This window comes from Oncorhynchus mykiss, chromosome 26 (genome assembly GCF_013265735.2).
Source record: "Oncorhynchus mykiss isolate Arlee chromosome 26, USDA_OmykA_1.1, whole genome shotgun sequence".
Classification (NCBI taxonomy): domain Eukaryota; kingdom Metazoa; phylum Chordata; class Actinopteri; order Salmoniformes; family Salmonidae; genus Oncorhynchus; species Oncorhynchus mykiss.
The window spans coordinates 14,402,845-14,416,368 of NC_048590.1; the positions used below are offsets into that span (position 1 = coordinate 14,402,845).

Sequence of the window (13,524 nt, forward strand, 5' to 3'; positions counted from 1 at the left end):
CCACACTCTTAAACCTACTAAACCCATCTCGTACAGTGGCAAGAAAAGGTATGCGAACCCTTTGGAATTACCTGGATGTCTGCATAAATTGGTCATCAAATTTGATCTGATCACCTACAGTTGAAGTCAGAAGTTTACATACATTTTGACTGTGCCTTTAAACAGCTTGGACAATTCCAGAAAATTATGTAATGGCTTTAGAAGCTTCTGATAGGCTAATTGACATCATTTGAGTCAACTGGAGATGTACCTGTGGATGTATTTCAAGGCCTACCTTCAAACTTGGTGCCTCTTTGCTTGACATCATGGGAAAATCAAAAGAAATCAGCCAAGACCTCAGAAAAAAAAATTGTAGACCTCCAAAAGTCTGGTTCATCCTTGGGAGCAATTTCCAAACGCCTGAAGGTACCACGTTCATCAGTACAAACAATAGGACGCAAGTATAAACACCAGTCATACCTCTCAGGAAGGAGACGCGTTCTGTCTCTTAGAGGTGAACGTACTTTGGTACGAAATGTGCAAATCAATACCAGAACAACAGCAAAGGATCTTGTGAAGATGCTGGAGGAAACAGGTACAAAAGTATCTATATCCACAGTAAAATTAGTCCTATATTGACATTACCTGAAAGGCGGCTCAGCGAGGAAGAAGCCACTGATCCAAAACCACCATAAACAAGCCAGACTATGGTTTGGTCTGGTCTGATGAAACAAAAATAGAACTGTTTGGCCATAATGGCCATTGTTATGTTTGGAGGAAAAAGGGGGAGGCTTGCAAGCTGAAGAACACCAATGAGCATCATGGTTTGGGGCTGCTTTGCTGCTTCAGGGCCTGGACAGCTTGCTATCATCGACGGAAAAATGTATTCCCAAGTTTCTCAAGACATTTTGCAGGAGAATGTTAGGCTCTGTCCACCAATTGAATCTCAACAGAAGTTGGGTGATGCAACAGGACAACGACTCAAAACACAGAAGTAAATCAACAACAGAATGGCTTCAACATAAGAAAATATGCCTTCTGGAGTGGCCCAGTCATAGTCCTGACCTCAACCCGATTGAGATGCTGTGGCATGAACTCAAGAGAGTAGTTCACACCAGACATCCTAAGAATATTGCTGAACTGAAACAGTTTTGTAAAGAGGAATGGTCCAAAATTCCTCCTCACCGTTGTGCAGGTCTGATCCGCAACTACAGAAAACATTTGGTTGAGGTTATTGCTGCCAAAGGAGGGTCAACCAGTTATTAAATCCAAGGGTTCACATACTTTTTCAACCCTGCCCTGTGAATGTTTACACGGTGTGTTCAATAAAGACATGAAAATGTATAATTGTTTGTGTGATATTAGTTTAAGCAGACTGTGTTTGTCTATTGTTGTGACTTAGATTACGTTGAAATCAAATTGTATGACCATTTTATGTGGAAATACAGGTATTTCCAAAGGGTTCACATACTTTTTCTTGCCACTGTAATTCTGTACTTCTATCCTACTCATAGTCTTCTAAAGACGAGGTATTTCATTCACACACATAACCTTAGTTCCCATTACAAGTGGTGTAGCATTACATCTCAGCAGTTATGCTCAAATGGCAAGTCAAATAGGACGTGTAATTAAAGGACGTCGGCACGTCGCTCGCGGAGCTTGGCATTGGTTTTTCCGAGTGGCTGGCTCCAGTGGGTGCTTACATCAGCAATCAGGAAATGCACCGGCGTCGATTGCCTCCCAAGGACGTGGGGAATGCCAAAGCGTGAATATAATTGGGTTGCCATTAAAAGGAAGGGCCGCCACATGCTGCTTACCTTGTTGCCGCAGAATCTGTCGAAGAAAATGTCATAGTAGCCCACGATGGCCTGGAAATGAAATATGAGAGGGTTGTTAGAATGTGACATTACAACAACCCCTGGGGGCCTGTTCCAAATGGCACCCTATTCCCTACATAGTGCACTACTTTTGACCTATGGGCCCTGGTCAAAAGTAGTGCACTATATGGGTCATTCTACAGAAGTGGTTTAAATTGTTTGAAAACAAATAAGTCACCAGCTTAGGACATTTATTTAAATCATGACATTCATTCCAAGACAATAACAAACATAGTAAAAATCATTGTTTATACATGGTATTCGGAAAGTATTTAGACCCCTTGACTTTTTCCACAATTTGTTATGTTACAGCCTTATTCTAAAATGGATTTAAACAGGGTTTTTTTCTCCTCATCAATCTACACACAATACCCCATAATGACAAAGCAAAAACAGGTTTTCATAAATTTTTGCTAACAAAAAATAAATAAATCTGATATATCACATTTACATAAGTATTCAGATCTTTTACTCAGTACTTTGTTGAAGCACCTTTGGCAGCGATTACAGCCTCGTCTTCTTGGGTATGATGCTACAAGCTTGGCACACCTTTATTTGGGGCGTTTCTCCCATTCTTCTCTGTCAGGTTGGATGGAGAGCTATTTTCAGGTCTCTCAGATGTTTGATCAGGTTCAAGGCCTGCCTCTGGCTGGGCCACTCAAGGACATTGAGACTTGTCCCGAAGCCACTTCTGCATTGTCTTAGCTGTGTGCTTACGGTTGTTGTCTTATTGGAAGGTGAACCTTCACCCCAGTCTGAGGTCCTGAACGCTCGGTACTTTGCTCGGCTCATCTTTTCCTCAATCCTGACTAGTCTCCCAGCCCCTGCTGGTGGAAAACATCCCCACAGCATGATGCTGCCACCACAATGCTTCACCGTAGGGATGGTGCCAGGTTTCCTCCAGATGTGATTCATGGCATAGACCAATGTTTCTTGTGGCCCGATAGTCCTTTAGGTGCCTTTTGGCAAAATACAAGTGGGCTCTCATGTGTCTTTTAGTGAGGAGTGGCTTCCATCTGGCCATTCTACCATAAAGGCCTGATTGGTGTAGTGCTGTAGAGATGGTTGTCCTTCTGGAATGTTTTCCCATCTCCACAGAGGAACTCTGGAGCTCTATCAGAGTGACATTCGGGTTCTTGGTCACCTCCCTGACCAAGGCTCTACTCCCCCGATTGCTCAGTTTGGCCGGGCGGCCAGTCTTGGTGGTTCCAAACTTCTTCCATTTTAGAATGATGGAGGCCACTGTGTTCTTGGGGACCTTCAATGCTGCAAAAATGTTTTGATACCCTCCCCCGGATATATGCCTTGACACAATCCTGTCCCGGAGCTCTACGGACAATATCTTCAACGTCATGGCTTGTTTTCTTCTCTGACATGCACTGTCAACTGTGGGACCTTATATAGACAGGTGTTTGCCTTTCCAAATCATGTCCAATATATTGAGCACCTGAGCTCAACAGGATGCACCTGAGTCTTATAGCAAAGGGTCTGAATCCTCATGTATATAAGGTATTTGTTTTAATACATTTGTAAAAACCTGTTTTCGCTTTGTCATTATTGGGTATTGTGTGTAGATTGAAATTATTTAATACATTTTAGAATAAGGATGTAACGTAACAAAAAGTGGAAAAAGTCAAGGGGTCTGAATATTTTCATAATACACTGTATACCCATCCTATTGATGTATATATATTTTTTAAATAAAACAATTATGTTTTCTGAATTTTTTAACACTATTTCAGTTGACCATGTTGACCTAGTTAGTCAATTTTGTTTCGTTTTTTGTTTCTCTGAAAAGTTTTATCCCCACTTTGGATGTTATAACTGAAACATTAAAAGACTGTAGAATGAATGTGCCTTAAAACTTCTTACGGCTGAGATCCCGTTAACGGGATCAACTTGACAACAGCCAGTGAAAGTGCAGGGCGCCAAATTCAAACAACAGAAATTTCATCATTAAAATTCCTCAAATATACAAGTATTTTACACCATTTTAAAGATAAACTTGTTGTGAATCCCACCACAGTGTCCGATTTCAAAAAGGCTTTACGACGAAAGCACAATATCTGATTATGTTAGGTCAGTATCTAGACACAGAAAAACACAGCCATTTTTCCAGCCATAGAGAGGAGTCACAAAGAGCAGAAATAGAGATAAAATGAATCACTAACCTTTGATGATCTTCATCAGATGACACTCATAGGACTTCATGTTACACAACACATGTATGTTTTGTTCGATAAAGTTCATTATTATATCCAAAAATCTTAGTTTACATTGGCGGGTTACATTCAGTAATGTTTTGCCTCCAAAACAGCCAGTGATTGCAGAGAGCCACATCAATTTACAGAAATACTCATAATAAACATTGATAAAAACTACAAGTGTTTTACATGAAACTTTAGATAAACCTCTCCTTAATGCAACCGCTGTGTCAGATTTTTAAAAAACTTTACGGGAAATGGCACACCATGCAATAATCTGAGTACGGTGCTCAGACACAAGCCATACAGGTACCCGCAATGTTGTGGAGTCAACAGAAGTCAGAAATAGAATTATAAATATTCACTTACCTTTGATGATCTTCATCAGAATGCACTCACAGGAATCCCAGTTCCACAATAAATGTTTGTTTTGTTCGATAAAGTCCATAATTTGTCCAAATACCTCCTTTTTGTTCGCGCCTCGTGGCACTCTGCCAGACCCCTGACTCAATCAGCTCTCATTCCCTCATCCTTCACAGTAGAAGCCTGAAACAAGGTTCTAAAGACTGTTGACATCTAGTGGAAGTCTTAGGAAGTGCAATATGACCCCATAGACACTGTATATTGGATAGGCAAACCTACAAACCTCAGATTTCCCACTTCCTGGTTGGATTTTTTTCTCAGGTTTTTGCCTGCCATATGAGTTCTGTTATACTCACAGATATCAATCAAACAGTTTTAGAAACTTCAGAGTGTTTTCTATCCAAATCTACTAATAATATGCATATCTTAGCTTCTGGACCAGAGTAGCAGGCAGTTTACTCTGGGCACCTTATTCATCCAAGCTACTCATTACTGCTCCCAGCCACAAAAGGTTAAGCCACACACCAACATCATGGCCATATTGGTCTGTCTGCCAACATTTTGAAGAAAATTAGTTAACTAGTTAGTTAATCGTCATGTATGGTTTTGGGACAACAATATACATTTTTGTGGATGTACAATTATCCATAGGTAGAGCTAGCTAGCCATATGCTAGCTATGGGGATACATTAATGTCCAAAATAAGTGTAAATTGTCAAATTCACAACTGTAAAAATGTGCTTAGTTTCGGTTATTAACATGATTATTTTGGTTATTGAGTCTTGATTGTTAATCCACTGCATTTCTTTACATTTATTGAAGAAAAAAACAGTTTAGTATACAGTGGACAAGGTCCTGAGCTTAATCCCTCCCCCCACAAAGGTTACACAGTGAACGACAGTGCGCGAAAAGCTTGGTCTGTGAATACAGGGAAATGTGGCCATGGAGCCTGACGGTGAAACGCTGAAAAGACTCTCATATAGACTCATACAACAATATATAACAGACAAGTTCTAATTGTTCTCATGGTTTTCATTTGTTCTTACAGTCACATGTAACTGGCTCGACTAGAAATGATTTTAAGGACGTTATAAAATTGTTTTGTCACAGTGCTGATCTTAATAAGTTGTCCTTTGTGTTACGACTTGCAGTAAATTGCACTGAATCAATGTTGAAACTTACAAGACATGCAGTCTTCTGTTTATTCAATTCAATGCTAACAATTGGACATTGGTTTGTCCTTCCTAATAAATGGGAACAATTCACGTTTTTTATATACATGACAGATGAAAGGTGAAACCCAAGTAGGCCACATTCTGTAGAGTAAAATCCTGAAGCATCTGGTGCGGGCTTCCACCCACCACAAAATATGGTGATAAGAGGAAGTCTAGTGGCAGGCAGAGCAAGACGAAACTGGGCCGAAATTATGCAAATGTTGTCATAAATGAAACATCCAATCTCAATACAGTTTTCTGTTCCCAAAACTACAATGTTACAAACAGTTTTGTAGAATTGATCCTTTGCTAAAGTTTTTTCAAATGACATTGTTTGAAGAAGTGCAGGAGTGAATTTGAATTATGCACACACACACTTCAGAGAGTAGTCATTCCACAATGGAAATATGCAAATAGATGCTAAAACATGCTTATAGCTCGTGCTTGGCTTTGCCCACCTCCTTGCTTGTTCTGTCCACTGTGCTCCATTGGCTCCCATTGTAAACAACGCTGCTGTCCTGTTTTTAGGTTAGTTATCATAATCTTTGGTTGCATGTTGTGGAACTCAAGTACAATAGGCTGTGTATGTTACAGATAGATCAGTGTATGAGGAAACAACCAATGAACTGGACTGTTATTCTCTTTTCAAGTGATTTAAAAATATTCAGTGCCTTGCGAAAGTATCCGGCCCCCTTGAACTTTGCGACCTTTTGCCACATTTCAGGCTTCAAACATAAAGATATAAAACTGTATTTTTTTGTGAAGAATCAACAACAAGTGGGACACAATCATGAAGTGGAACGACATTTATTGGATATTTCAAACTTTTTTAACAAATCAAAAACTGAAAAATTGGGCGTGCAAAATTATTCAGCCCCCTTAAATTAATACTTTGTAGCGCCACCTTTTGCTGCGATTACAGCTGTAAGTCGCTTGGGGTATGTCTCTATCAGTTTTGCACATCGAGAGACTGAATTTTTTTCCCATTCCTCCTTGAAAAACAGCTCGAGCTCAGTGAGGTTGGATGGAGAGCATTTGTGAACTGCGGTTTCAGTTCTTTCCACAGATTCTCGATTGGATTCAGGTCTGGACTTTGACTTGGCCATTCTAACACCTGGATATGTTTATTTTTGAACCATTCCATTGTAGATTTTGCTTTATGTTTTGGATCATTGTCTTGTTGGAAGACAAATCTCTGTCCCAGTCTCAGGTCTTTTGCCGAATCCATCAGGTTTTCTTCCAGAATGGTCCTGTTTTTGGCTCCATCCATCTTCCCATCTATTTTAACCATCTTCCCTGTCCCTGCTGAAGAAAAGCAGGCCCAAACCATGATGCTGCCACCACCATGTTTGACAGTGGGGATCGTGTTCAGGGTGATGAGCTGTGTTGCTTTTACGCCAAACATTGCGCCAACAACGTTTTGCATTGTTGCCAAAAAGTTCAATTTTGGTTTCATCTGACCAGAGCACCTTCTTCCACATGTTTGGTGTCTCCCAGGTGGCTTGCGGCAAACTTTAAACAACACTTTTTATGGATATCTTTAAGAAATGGCTTTCTTCTTGCCACTCTTCCATAAAAGCCAGATTTGTGCAATATACGACTGATTGTTGTCCTATGGACAGAGTCTCCCACCTCAGCTGTAGATCTCTGCAGTTCATCCAGAGTGATCATGGGCCTCTTGGCTGCATCTCTGATCATATACTGTACTCTATATCATCGACTGTATCCTTATGTAATACATGTATCACTAGCCACTTTAAACTATGCCACTTTGTTTACATACTCATCTCATTTGTACATACTGTACTCGATACCATCTACTGTATCTTGCCTATGCTGCTCTGTACCATCACTCATTCATATATCCTTATGTACATATTCTTTATCCCCTTACACTGTGTACAAGACAGTAGTTTTGGAATTGTTAGTTAGATTACTTGTTGGTTATTACTGCATTGTCGGAACTAGAAGCACAAGCATTTCGCTACACTCGCATTAACATCTGCTAACCATGTGTATGTGACAAATAAAATTTGATTTGATTTGGTTGATTTGATTTGATCAGTCTTCTCCTTGTATGAGCTGAAAGTTTAGAGGGACGGCCAGGTCTTGGTAGATTTGCAGTGGTCTGATACTCCTTCCATTTCAATATTATCGCTTGCACAGTGCTCCTTGGGATGTTTAAAGCTTGGGAAATCTTTTTGTATCCAAATCCGGCTTTAAACTTCTTCACAACAGTATCTCGGACCTGCCTGGTGTGTTCCTTGTTCTTCATGATGCTCTCTGCGCTTTTAACGGACCTCTGAGACTATCACAGTGCAGGTGCATTCATACGGAGACTTGATTACATACAGGTGGATTGTATTTATCATCATTAGTCATTTAGGTCAACATTGGATCATTCAGAGATCCTCACTGAACTTCTGGAGAGAGTTTGCTGCACTGAAAGTAAAGGGGCTGAATAATTTTGCACGCCCATTTTTTCAGTTTTTGATTTGTTAAAAAAGTTTGAAATATCCAATAAATGTTGTTCCACTTCATGATTGTGTCCCACTTGTTGTTGATTCTTCACAAATAAATACAGTTTTATATCTTTATGTTTGAAGCCTGAAATGTGGCAAAAGGTCGCAAAGTTCAAGGGGACCGAATACTTTCGCAAGGCACTGTATATATACATACATGTATTTCACCTTTATTTAACCAGGTAGGCCAGTTGAGAACAAGTCCTCATTTACAACTGCAACCTGGTTAAGATAAAGAAAAACAGTGCGGCACAAACAACAACAGAGTTACACATGGAATAAACAAAAGTACAGTCAATAACACAATAGGGGGAAAAAAGTCTATATACAGTGTGTGCAAATGGCGTGAGGAGGTAAGGCAATAAATAGGCCATAATAGGTGAAGCAATTACAATTTAGCAAATTAACACTGGAGTGATATATGTGCAAGTAGAAATACTGGTGTGCAAAAGATCAACAAAGTAAATAAAAACAATATGGCGATGAGGTAGGTAGATTGGATGGGCTATTTACAGCTGCAGAGATCAGTTAGCTGCTCAGACAGCTGTTGTTTAAAGTTAGTGAGGGAGATATGAGTCTCCAACTTCAGCGATTTTTGCAATTTGTTCCAGTCATTGGCAACAGAGAACTGGAAGGAAAGGAAGCCAGAGTAAGTGTTAGCTTTATGGATGACCCGTGAGATATACCTGCTGGAGCGAGTGCTACGGGTGGGTGGTGTTATTGTGACCAGTGACCTGAGATAAGGCATAGCTTTACCTAGCAAAGACTTATAGATGACCTGGAGCCAGTGGGTCTGGAGACAAAAATGTAGCCGAAGGCCAGCCGACGAGAGCATACAGGTCGCAGTGGTAGGTGGTATATGGGGCTTTGGTGTTAAAACGGATGGCACTGTGGTAGACTGCATCCAGTTTGCTGAGTAGAGTGTTGGAGGCTATTTTGTAAACGTCATCGCCGAAGTCGAGGATCGGTAGGATAGTCAATTTTATGAGGGTATGTTTGGCGGCGTGAGTAAATGAGGCTTTGTTGCGAAATAGGAAGCCGATTCTAGATTTAATTTTGAATTGGAGATGTTTAATATGAGTCTGGAAGGAGAGTTTACATTCTAGCCAGACACCTAGGTATTGGTAGTTATCCACATATTCCACAAGTCAGAACTGTCCAGAGTAGTGATGATAGTCGGGCGGGCGGGTGCAGACAGCGATCGGTTGAAAAGCATGCATTTAGTTTTCATGACCTGTGTTAACATTCCTTCCTCAGTAATGTCACACACACTAGACAAGCATATAAGCATTTCAAGGTCCTGGAAGTTGTAGACACACTATATATCTACATGTCCTAGCCTACGGACAACAAGGTTAAACCAAAATACATTATTTCTAGAGTGGGTGCTAAAACTTTGGCATCATTCCACTCCTACTGTGTGGGCAGTCATGGCTCACTGGTGAGGGAAAGTACTCAATAGAACTAGGTGTCCCCTCTCCGCAACCTCCCACCTAAAAACATGGAGCCTTAAATTTGGCTGAGTCAACACACGGTCCCATGTGGTACACCTCACCTCGCCTCACAAAACAAATAAATTACTTTTTGGCCGTCCCTGACAATACTGGGCATATTTTGCTGACCGGCTAAATCCGGTGTGTTGCACAAAATAAGCAATGTCGGCTTTTTGATGTGGTGGCTACTGGATCTAATTTCAAACAGAATAGACTAGGACTTAGCCCATGTATTGTAAAGTGAGAGCAATTTCATATGTGTGTGTGTGTGCATGTCTTATTGTTTGCATTACTCTTAAAAGGGTAGGCCTGTGTGTGTATTTATACAGTGCATTCGGAAAGTATTCAGACCACTGGACCTTTTCCACATTTTGTTAGGTTACAGCCTTATTCTAAAATGGACTAAATAAAACTTTCTTCAGTCTACACACAATACCCCATACTGACAAAGAAAACACAGGTTATCAATTTTTGCAAATTATAAAAAAAATATAAAACAGAAATACCTTATTTACAAAAGTATTCAGACCCTTTGCTATGAGACTCGAAATTGAGCTCAGGTGCATCCTGTTTCCATTGATCATCCTTGAGATGTTTCTACAACTTCAATGGAGTCCACCTGTTGTAAATTAAATTGATTGGACATGATTTGAAAAAGCACACTGTCTACATAAGAAACAAGATTCTCTGGTCTGATGATAACAATATTGACCTCTTTGGCCTGAATGCCAGGCGTCACGTCTGGAGGAAACCTGGCACCATCCCTAAAGTGAAGCATGGTGGTGGCAGTATCATGCTGTGGGGGTGTTTTTCAGCGGCAAGCACTGGGAGGCTAGGCGGGATCGAGGGAATGATGAATGGAGCAATTAATGAGAGATCCTTGATGAAAACCTGCTCCAGGGCGCTCAGGACCTTAGACTGGAGTGAAGGTTCACCTTCCAACAGGACAACGACCCCAAGCACACAGCCAAGACAATGCAAGAGTGGCTTCGGGACAAGTCTCTGAATGATCTGCAGAGAAGAATGGAAGAAACTCCCCAAAAACAGGTGTGCCAATCTTGTAGCATAATACCCAAGAAGACTCGAGGCTGTAATCGCTGCCAAAGGTGCTTCAACAAAGTACTAAGTCAAGGGTCTGAATACTTATGTAAATGTGATATTTCATTATTCAATTTTTTTTATACATAAAAATGTCTAAAAACCTGTTTTTGCTTCATCATTATGGGGTATTATTTGTAGATTGATGAGGAGAAAACTGTTTAATCCATTTTAGAATAAGGCTGTAACGTAACAAAATGTGGAAAAAGTCTGAATACTTTCCGAATGCACCGTACATGTAATGCCGTGGGTATTCTTAAAAGGGTATGTGTGTACAGTATAGATGCATATTGCACAGCCATTTGTGAATAGAATATTTCGTAATCATACTATTTCTATGAATTCATGGTGGGCGTTTCAGTTCTAAGTAAATACATGACTGATCCTTTGAGCCTTAAGCTATAAACAAACACTTGAATGAAAAACAATTCACATAACTAAACAAATTGAAATCTCTCTCACACATACACACACGTCAGCCTGGAGGTGACTGTTTTCTGCAGATGTGGGAGGTAAAAATGACCCCCCCCCCCCCCCCCCCCCCCCCCCCCGGGCCAGGTTTCCTCTTGTTTCTCCCCCAACTGAAGGAAGAGAGTCACTATCAATCTCTAGAGCACACTTGTAGTGGCAATGATGCAGAACTAATAGCTTTTAATCCTGACGCAGCTGACAACTTGGATGCCAGCTCTCGCAGACAAAGAGGACCAGAATCAATGCAATGAGAGAGAAAGAGCGAGAAAGGGGAGGGAGAAATAGACAGGAAAAGAGCATGGCCGAGAAGGAAAGCAGAGAGTGAAATAGAAAGACAGTGAGTGTGAAATAGTGGAGGAGTCATGATAGCTTACTTCTGAGAGGGTGGCGGTTGAACTTGGTTGGCCATGAAGCTAAAATATCCCTCAGGTACAGCAATCCTTGAAATGAGCAAGACCTTATCTTTAGTATTTACACCACACATCAGTATTAAAGGTATGTTTCAACACTACCCGCTCAGCTATTTCATAGCAAGAGTGAATGTGTGCCCAGAGAAAAGGAGGTTGGACACACAAACAAACAAATGGGGTTCCATACTTCATAATCACCGGACTACATGTTCCACACACTCCTCAACACCGCGTTTCCAAAATCAGCCTTTATCGATTCAGACAGGCGGGGCGGGAACCTAGCACTAGCTCTTGCACTGAGCCAGACTGGGAGAAACGGCCCAAAGTGGGAAAAAGGAGCATGTCAACCCAATGCAGTGCAATTATGGCTTTTAATGAACGCCACAGGAACGCTCAGTCGCAAGGTAATTGGGAAATTAAGCCTAATTGCTCGTCAGGCAGAGTGGATTCACCTCTCGCTGGTTTTCGAGGCAGAGATAACCCTCGCCTCTCGTCGCCAATAACAAAGCCTCACAAGAGGGATTGATTGTCTCCTCTGCATTGTTTTCAACTTTTTCGACACGAGAGAAAGTCCATTAAAACAATCCATCCATTAAAACAAACACCTCAGGTTTTGTTCTGTTTGGAAATGTCTGGTGAGTTGAGGGTTCAACGTTATAAAGTGTGAGATCACAGGTTGCATTGGCAGCACTGCTCTTACACGTACCCAAAAAGTCTCTAGAATACTTAACTTTAATAATCCTGACAAATACACTCTGCCTGAACAAAACAAATCAGCAACCTCTTAATACAGACAACTAAACCATAAACCTGATAAATATACTGTCTAAAACTACTAATGATGAATTGCTCAAGACAAACTACTAATACGTAGCCTAAACCTAATTTTGTTAACAAGACTGCTTTATTCCAGACCATAGGTTGCCCTTCATTCAACTGGATAAGAGGACTGCTGAAACTGAGCAGTGATTTAGACTAGGCAGGATAGTTGCAGTGAAGATCTGGAGCTCCATAAGAGAGAAACATTCATCTTGACAACTAAACTAGCCTTTATGATCCATCTTCAGCTCTGGAAGGGATTGAAAAACAACTACTCACTCAGAATATGATTACAAAAAACAAATGGTACTGTTTCAATTATATTTAAAACACCTACACATACTGTATTTCTGAATTTTTATTGTGTCAGTAAATACAGTAAAATGGAATGGAAGAATGAAAAACTGAAAAGGAAATGATTCCAAACTGGGAAAATAGGCTTAATTCCAGCTTAATCAGCTCAAAGTTTCACTACTGTAATGTGAAACACCAAAGACTGAAGCAGAGTACAGGCTTAGTTAACCATGGTGGGCAGCCAAAAATAAGACACCCACAAGGCTGCTACACAATAATACTACTGCCTACCCACCTCTGCATAGGTCAGAGAGATAGAGAGGGAGGGAGAGAAATTGGAGAGAAGAGAAGGTGGGAGAGAGGCCAGGAGGGAGTGAGAAAGGGGGACGTTGAATGAGAGAGAGGGAGGACCTACGGGGGGAAAAAACACAAACTGCGAAAACGGGACAAATCAAATGAGCGCTTTAATTTTCATCAGCGTTTAGCCTTCGGCCCGGGATCTGTCGGGGATAAGTGATGACAGCAGGCTTTTCGGCGGCCCACTCTGGAATGCCGCCGCACTCCGGACCCGGTTCCCAGGGAAGAGAGGGAGAAAATGTATAATTATCATCACGGATAACACCAACAGGGAGCAATTCATCATCACTCCCCTTTCACCCGACTGCGTGTCAGCACGCCACGTGGCTCGACCAGATACTATTATACAGCAGGGGGAGGGGGGGAGTGTGAAAGCAAGGGGGACAGGGGGAGTGGAAGGGGGGAAGGGAGGGAGGGCTAATA

General features: G+C 41.1%; 1 pseudogene; it reads right to left on the reverse strand.

The window, feature by feature from the left end:
• The window catches only part of LOC110506081, a 119,135-nt pseudogene that overhangs the window by 25,427 nt on the left and 80,184 nt on the right, over positions 1–13,524 (reverse strand).